The sequence below is a fragment of the Rhinopithecus roxellana genome, chromosome 19 (genome assembly GCF_007565055.1).
Source record: "Rhinopithecus roxellana isolate Shanxi Qingling chromosome 19, ASM756505v1, whole genome shotgun sequence".
NCBI lineage: Eukaryota > Metazoa > Chordata > Mammalia > Primates > Cercopithecidae > Rhinopithecus > Rhinopithecus roxellana.
Window position 1 is genome coordinate 65,298,780 of NC_044567.1, and position 7,550 is coordinate 65,306,329.

Here is a 7,550-nt window from a genome sequence, read left to right on the forward strand (position 1 = left end):
TCACGAGGTCAGGAGATCAAGACTATCCTGGCTAACACGGTGAAAGCCCATCTCTACTAAAAACACGAAAAACCAAAATTAGCTGGGCGTGGTGGCGGGCGCCTGTAGTTCCAGCTACTCAGGAGGCAGAGGCAGGAGAATGGCGTGAACCCAGGAGGCGGAGCTTGCAGTGAGCTGAGATAGCACCACCACTGCACTCCAGCCTGGGCAAGACTCCGTCTCAAAAAAAAAAAAGAAAAATTTTCTTTTCTGTGAATTGTCTGATCCTGTCCTTTGTCCATTTTCCTATTGTGTTATTAATCTCTTTCTCATATATTTATAGAAACCGCTTATATATTGAAGAAATTAGTCCTTGTGGTGGGTGCGGTGGCCCATGCCTATAATCCCAGCACTTTCAGAGGCTGAGGCAGAAGGATTGCTTGAGGTCAGCAGTTCAGGACCAGTCTGGGACACATAGCAAGAACCTGTCTCTACAAAAAGTTTTTAAAATTAGCCAGGTATAGTGGTGTGCCCCTCTAATCCCAGTTACTTGGGAAGCTGAGGTGGATGGATCACTTGTGCCTGGGACGTGGAGACTGTGATGAGCTCTGCTTGCATCACAACTCTCCAGTCTGGGTGACAGAGTAAGATGCTGTCTCAAAAAAAAGAGAAAAAAAAGAAAGAAATTAGTCATTTAAGGTCACGCACAGTGCCTCATGCTTGTAACCCCAGCACTTTGGGAGGCCGAGATGGGCGGATCACTTGAGGTCAGGAGTTTGAGACCAACCTTGCTAACATGGTGAAACTCTGTCTCTACTAAAAATACAAAAAATTAGCTGGGCATGGTGGCACACGCCTCTGTTGTAAACATTTCTTCCTCGTTTTTTATTTACAAAATATGTCAAGAGACTGGGCACAGTGGTTCCTGCCTCTAAATCCCAATGCTTTAGGAGGCTGAGGTAGGAGGATCACTTGAGGCCATGAGTTTGAGACCAGCCCAGGCAATATGGTGACAACCCAGCTCTACAAAAACTTAAAAATAAAAATAAATTAGCCAGGCATGGTGGCACGTGCCTGTGGTCCCAGCTACTCAGGAGGCTGCGGTGGGAAGATCACTTGACCCCAGAATTTGAGGTTACAGTTAGCTACGATGGTACCACTGCACATAAGCCTGGGCAGCAGAGTGGGAGCCTATCTCTAAATACACACATACACACACACACACACACACATAAATATATGAAGAGATGCATTTATATCATAGAGTTGTTTATAAATGCCCCATTAGTATGAGTTAAATAAATTATGATATATATAACAGAAAGCTATGCAGCTATTTAAATGAAGATATATATTTATCAGCATAAAACAATGTAAGTAGAAAAATTAAGTTTAAAAAAGCAGGATAAAAAATAGCATTATATGATAACCCATTTTTAAAAAATCTGTGCTATCAGTAGTTACCTCCAGATGATGGGAATTTGGTAATTTATTTGGGTAATTTTACTCTTTTCTTTTTACCGTTCCAGATTATCTGAATTTTTTTTTTTTTTTTTTTTTTTTTTTTGAGACAGAGATTCGCTCTTGTTGTCCAGGCTGTAGTGCAATGGCGCGATCTTGGCTTACCACAACCTCTGCCTCCTGGGTTCAAGCAATTCTCCTACCTCAGCCTCCCTAGTAGCTGGGATTACAAGCTCCTGCCCACCATGCCCCGCTAATTCTTTTTTTTTTTTTTTTTTGAGACGGAGTTTTGCTCTTGTTGCCCGGGCTGGAGTGCATTGATGCAATCTCGGTTCACCACAACCTCCGCCTCCTGGGTTCAAGCGATTCTCCTGCCTCAGCCTCCCAATTAGCTAGGATTACAGGCATGGGCCACCACACCTGGTTAATTTTGTATTTTTAGTAGAGACAGGGTTTCTCCATGTTGGTCAGGTTGGTCTTGAACTCCCAACATCAGGTGATCCACCCGCCTCGGCCTCCCAAAGTGCTGGGATTACAGGCATGAGCCACCGCCCCCGGCATCATGCTATTTTTAAATGTGTTACAAACTTATGAAGAAGCATGGGGGTATCACATGGGGTATTAGGAAACAATTATAATAGTGTTCAGTATGCTTGGCAAAGTATAGTCATGTGATATAAAAGGTGTTTGTCAAAGCTACTACTGACACTGGAGTTAAGACAGGCATTAATCAGTAGATTTTTCTTTTTTTTTTTTTATGAGATGGAGTCTTGCTCTTGTTGCCCAGGCTAGAGTACAATGGCACGATATCGGCTCACTGCAACCTCTGCCTCCCAGGTTCAAGTGGTTCTCCTGCCTCAGCCTCCTGAGTAGCTGGGATTCCAGGCACCCGCCATCACGCCTGGCTAATTTTTTTTTTTTTTTTTTTTTTTTTTTTGTATTTTTAGTAGAGATGGGGTTTTGCTATGTTGGCCAGGCTGATCTCGAACTCCTGACCTCGTGATCCTCCCGCCTTGGTCTCCCAAAGTGCCAACAGGCGTGAGCCACCATGCCTGGCCTTAATCAGTAGATTTCAATGGCTCCAGAGTCTCTCTGTCACTGGTTTGTTGATCCCTGGAGGGAATAAATGCTATTATGGTCTAGGGGTTGTGGGATGGCAGGTTTCCTCTTCCTAGAACATCCTTACCCTAAGAAGGTCATGAATTTGATTTCCCCACCCCAGCCCCTTCCCCCATTTTGTCCCTGCAAATTTGGTCTAGGCTTGGGTGAGGGCTCCAGGGTGGTTAAAAAGCTGCCTAGTGGCTGGAGTGGGAGGCTCAGGCAGGCAGAAACGCTGATCCTTTGAAATGAGCCTCTCAGAGGTCACTGGGCTCGCTAGGCTCCCAGTCGTGCTTGAAGGTGGCAAGACTTTGGAAAAGACAGTTGCCTGCCCTGGTTCCTGGCGGCCAGCCCGCAAAGGTCAGGCGATCATCCACTCTCTTGACGAGTTTCAGTCCCACATCTAGGAAAGGCCTCTCTAGGAAGTCCCAGAGATGAGGTCTGTGCTAGCAGAACCTGGGGCATGAAGACCCAGAAGAGGCTGGTTCAGGCTCCTCTCCAGGGCCAAGGCTGCCCCTGCAGCGTCAAGGGTTTTATCCCACTCATCTGCAGGTCCTACAAAAGAGCGAGCTGCTACGCTGGCTTTGCATCTTCCAGAGACACTTGGCTAGTTCGCCTTCCAGAGCCACATCGTCGCGGCCGAAGTAGAAGCTCAGAGAGATGCCGGTTGACCGGGCAGTTGGTGGCTGCCTTCGCCTGGGTGGAGTCATTCTGACACATCTGGGAGCTCATGCTTGGGGACAAGAAGCAGATAACCACAAAAACAGTGTTGGCTGGGCCCAGAAGCAGGAGGTTGCCAAGAAGATAGCGTCGGAGGCTGCAAGTGGAAAGGAGATGGGAGGCGATCAGAGGCTGGAAGAGGGAGCACCCCGGTCTGTTCGTTCCAAACATTGTTGAAGCAAGAGACAGAGCCAGAACCCAACATGCTAACTTCAGGCAACGTGCTGTAGATTTCAAATGTGTGTTATGTATAGTTTTTTTTTTTTTTAATGTGTGTTATTAATAGTTATCAACAAACCTTAAACCTTCATTTAATCCTTTGGCCCAGAAGCCATAAAGAAAAAGATTGTCAGATGATGATGATGATGATTGAGACAGGGTCTTGCTCTGTCACCCAGACTGGAGAGCAGTGGGGATATTACAGCTCACTGCAGCCTCGACCCCCTGGGCTCAGGTGATCCTCCCACCTCAGTCTCCCGAATAGCTGGGCCAACAGGTGTGTGTTACCACGCCCAGCTAATTTTGTATTTTTGGAGATGGGAGCTTTTTTTTTCTTTAATTAAAAACGTCTGTTTTTACAAAAGACACCATAATTGAAAAGTGAAGTAAGGCCAGGTGCAGTGGCTCACGCCTGTAATCCCAGCACTGTGGGAGGGTGAGGCAGGCAGATCACTTGAGGCCAGGAGTTCGAGACCAGCCTGGCCCACATGGTGAAACCCCCGTCTCTACTAAAAATACAAAAATTAGCCGGGTGTGGTGGCATGCACCTGTAAGCCCAGCTACTCGAGAGTCTTGAACCCAGGAGGTGAAGGCTGCAGTGAGCGGAGATCACACCACTGCACTCCAGCCTAGACAGCACAGTGAGACACTGTCCCAAAAAAAAAAAAAAAAGTGAAGTAAGTCTGAAAGACAATACTTACCACAATTAGATAAATTATTAGTTGTTAGAATATATAAAGAAGTCGTACAAATTCATACCAAAATTGGGCAAAGGAAATGAACAGATAATTCACAAGACAAATTAATGTTAAATCAACATTCAAAAGGTATCCAATCTCAGAAGTAATCGGGCACATGCAAATTAAAACAATAAAGTGTTGTTTTTGCCCCTCAATGTGTCCAAAGTATAATATTAATGAAGTGGTAGAGGACTAGATACTCTCTCTTATGCAGTATTGGTGGGAATTGATATTGGTACAGTCTTTTTAAAAATTGTGGTCAACTATAAATAACAAAAATGTACCATTTAAGCCATTTTTAAGTGTATAGTTTGGTAGCATTAATTAATATTCATTGTGTGTGACCATCACCACCATCCATCTCCAGAACTGTTTTCGTCTTTTTCCCCACTAAACACTAACTCCCCATTCCCTCCTTTCCCAGTCCCTGGCACCCATCATTCTACTTTCTGTCTTTATGAGTTTGACTACTCTAGCTACCTCATATAGTGGAATCACACAGTATTTGTCCTTTTGTGTCTGTCTTGTTTCATTTAATGTAATGTCTTTAAGATTCATCCATGTGGTAATATGTGTCAGAAGTTCCTCCTACGTTCAAGAGATTCTCCTGCCTCAGCTTTCAGGGTAGCTGGGATTGCAGGCGCCTGCCATGACACCCGGCTAATTTTTGTATTTATAGTAGAGACAAGTTTCACCATGTTGGCAAGGCTGGTCTTTTTTTTTTTTTTTTTTTTTTGAGGTGGAGTCTCGCTCTGTAGCCCAGGCTAGAGTGCAGTGGCTCAATCTCAGCTCACTACAACTTCTGCCTCTTGGGTTCAAGCGATTCTCCTACCTCAGCCTCCGGAGTAACTGGGATTACAGGCGTGCGCCACCACACCCAGCTAATTTTTGCATTTTTAGTAGAGACGGGTTTTCACCATGTTGGCCAGGATGGTCTCCATCTGTTGACCTCGTGATCCGCCCACCTCGGCCTCCCAAAGTGCTGGAATTACAGGCATGAGCCACCGTGCCCAGTCAGAAGTTCCTTTTTTTATTTTTCAGTTTCTGCTCTGCTAAATGAATTTTCTTCCTTTTAAGGCTGAATAATATTCCATTGTTTGTTGCACAGTCTTTTGAAGGGTAATTCTGTAATAATCCCCAATTTTTAAATGCCATAATCTTTGATACAGCAATTCTACTTCTAGTATATCCTGAAGAAATACTTGCACATTTGTGACAAGAGACATTTACGAGGATATTAATTGCAGTATTGTTTTAATAGTAAAAAATCAGAAACAATCTAAATACCATCAGCAAGGAGAAGGGTAAAATATGGTGTATCTATACCATGAAATATTTTGCAGCAGTTTGAAAAGAATAAGGGACAGCTATATGTGCTAGCATGGAAATGTCTCCAAGAAAGATGGGTATGTAATGTATAATTCTATTTATATATAATTTTTAAAGTATGTTTTTATATAACACAAACATATGTGACACATTGAAAACAATCTGGTGGTAAATACACCAAACTTCTAGCAAGTGGCACAGAAAAAGATGCGTGGGAAGAGGACAGCTGGGAAAGGATGCTGAAAAAGGACTTCAATGTTTTTACTCACTATGTATCCGCTGGTTGAGTCCTTACAACTGCATTGTATTCGTTATTATTTAAGTAAAAAATTAATACTGGGAAAAGAGGAAACATGCCAAACTGAATATACTTGGATCGTAGGGATAATGAGTGCTTTCTTTTCCTATATTTCCCAAATTTCCTACACTGAGCATGTATTACATTCATAGTTAGCAATAACATTATTTGAAGGAGAAAATGGTATATCTAGTGTAAATGCAGACGTGAACAAGGTGAGAGTAACTATATATGGAGATATCTATACACATATGCATGTTTACATTGGCATAGAAGTTCAGAAAGACAGGTATAAATGTGGCATTACAGTGTCCTCACACAGCAATTACCAGCAATGTTCCTATTACCTTTTTTTTTTTTGAGACAGAGTTTCATTCTTGTGGCCCAGGCTGGAGTGCAATGGTGTGATCTCAGCCCACTGCACCTCCACCTCCCGGGTTCAAGCGATTCTCCTGCCTCAGCTTCCTGAGTAGCTGGGATTACAGGCGCCCGCCACCACGCCCAGCTATTTTTGTGTGTGTGTGTTTTTAGTAGAGACGGGGTTTCACCATGTTGGCCAGGCTGGTCTCGAACTCCTGACCGCAGGTGATCCACCCGCCTCAGCTTCCCAAAATGCTGGGATTATAGGCCTGAGTCACTGCGCCCGGCCCCCCATTACCTTTTTTGTTTGTTTGTGTTTTGGAGACAGGGTCTCCTCGCTCTGTCACCCAGAGGCTTGAGTGTAGTGGCGCGATCACGGTTCTTCCTTTCTGCAAGGCAGGGGCGCGCTTCCTGAAAAGAGGGGTATTTCCGGCGGGAGAAGGAGAGGTCTTTCGCTCCCGCCTCCAAAGTTCCAATTCCCCAAATTCTGCGTTTTCGGGCAGTAGGCTAGGAAGAGCGGGCTCTGCAGCTAGTTTCTCAGGCCACCGCGCCACAGACGCGGGACGGCGCGGCACCCGATGTCGCGACACCTGGTGGTGACCGTGAAGCACAATTCCCTCTCACATTTTAAAAATCGCGCGCCCCTCACACACTGGCCGGTTTTTTGTTTTTCTTTTTCTTTTTCTTTTTTGTTTTTTGGGACAAGTTCTGGCTCGGTCCCCCAGCGCGATCACCGCTCACTGCAGCCTCGAACTCCCTGGTTCAAGTGACCCTCCCACCTCAGCCTCCAGAGTGGCTGGGACCACAGGCGTGTGCGCCACCATGCCTGCCAAATGCTTGGTTTTTTGTTTGGTTTTTGTTGTTGTTGTTGTTGTTGTTGTTGTTTTGAGACGGGGTCTCGGTCTGTCGCCCAGGCTGGAGTGTAGTGGCGCGATCTCAGCTCACTGCAACCTCCGCCTCCCGGGTTCAAAATGCTTGTATTTTTTTCAGAAACGAAGTCTCGCTATGTCGTCCAGGCTGGTCTCGACTCACGGGTTCAAGCGATCCCCTTGTGTCGGCCTCCAAAAATCCTGGGGATTATAGACGTGAGCCACAGTGCCCGGTGAGATCCCATCTCTTTAAAAGAAAAAAAAAAAAGGCCTCGGCCGGGCGTGGTGGCTCACGCCTGCAATTACAGCACTTTGGGAGGCGGAGGCAGGCGGATCACGAAGTCAGGAAATCGAGACCATCCTGGCTAACACGGTGAAACCCCCGTCTCTACTAAAAATACAAAAAAATTAGCCAGGCGTGGTGGTGGGCGCCTGTAGTCCCAACTACTTGGGAGGCTGAGACAGGAGAATGGCGTG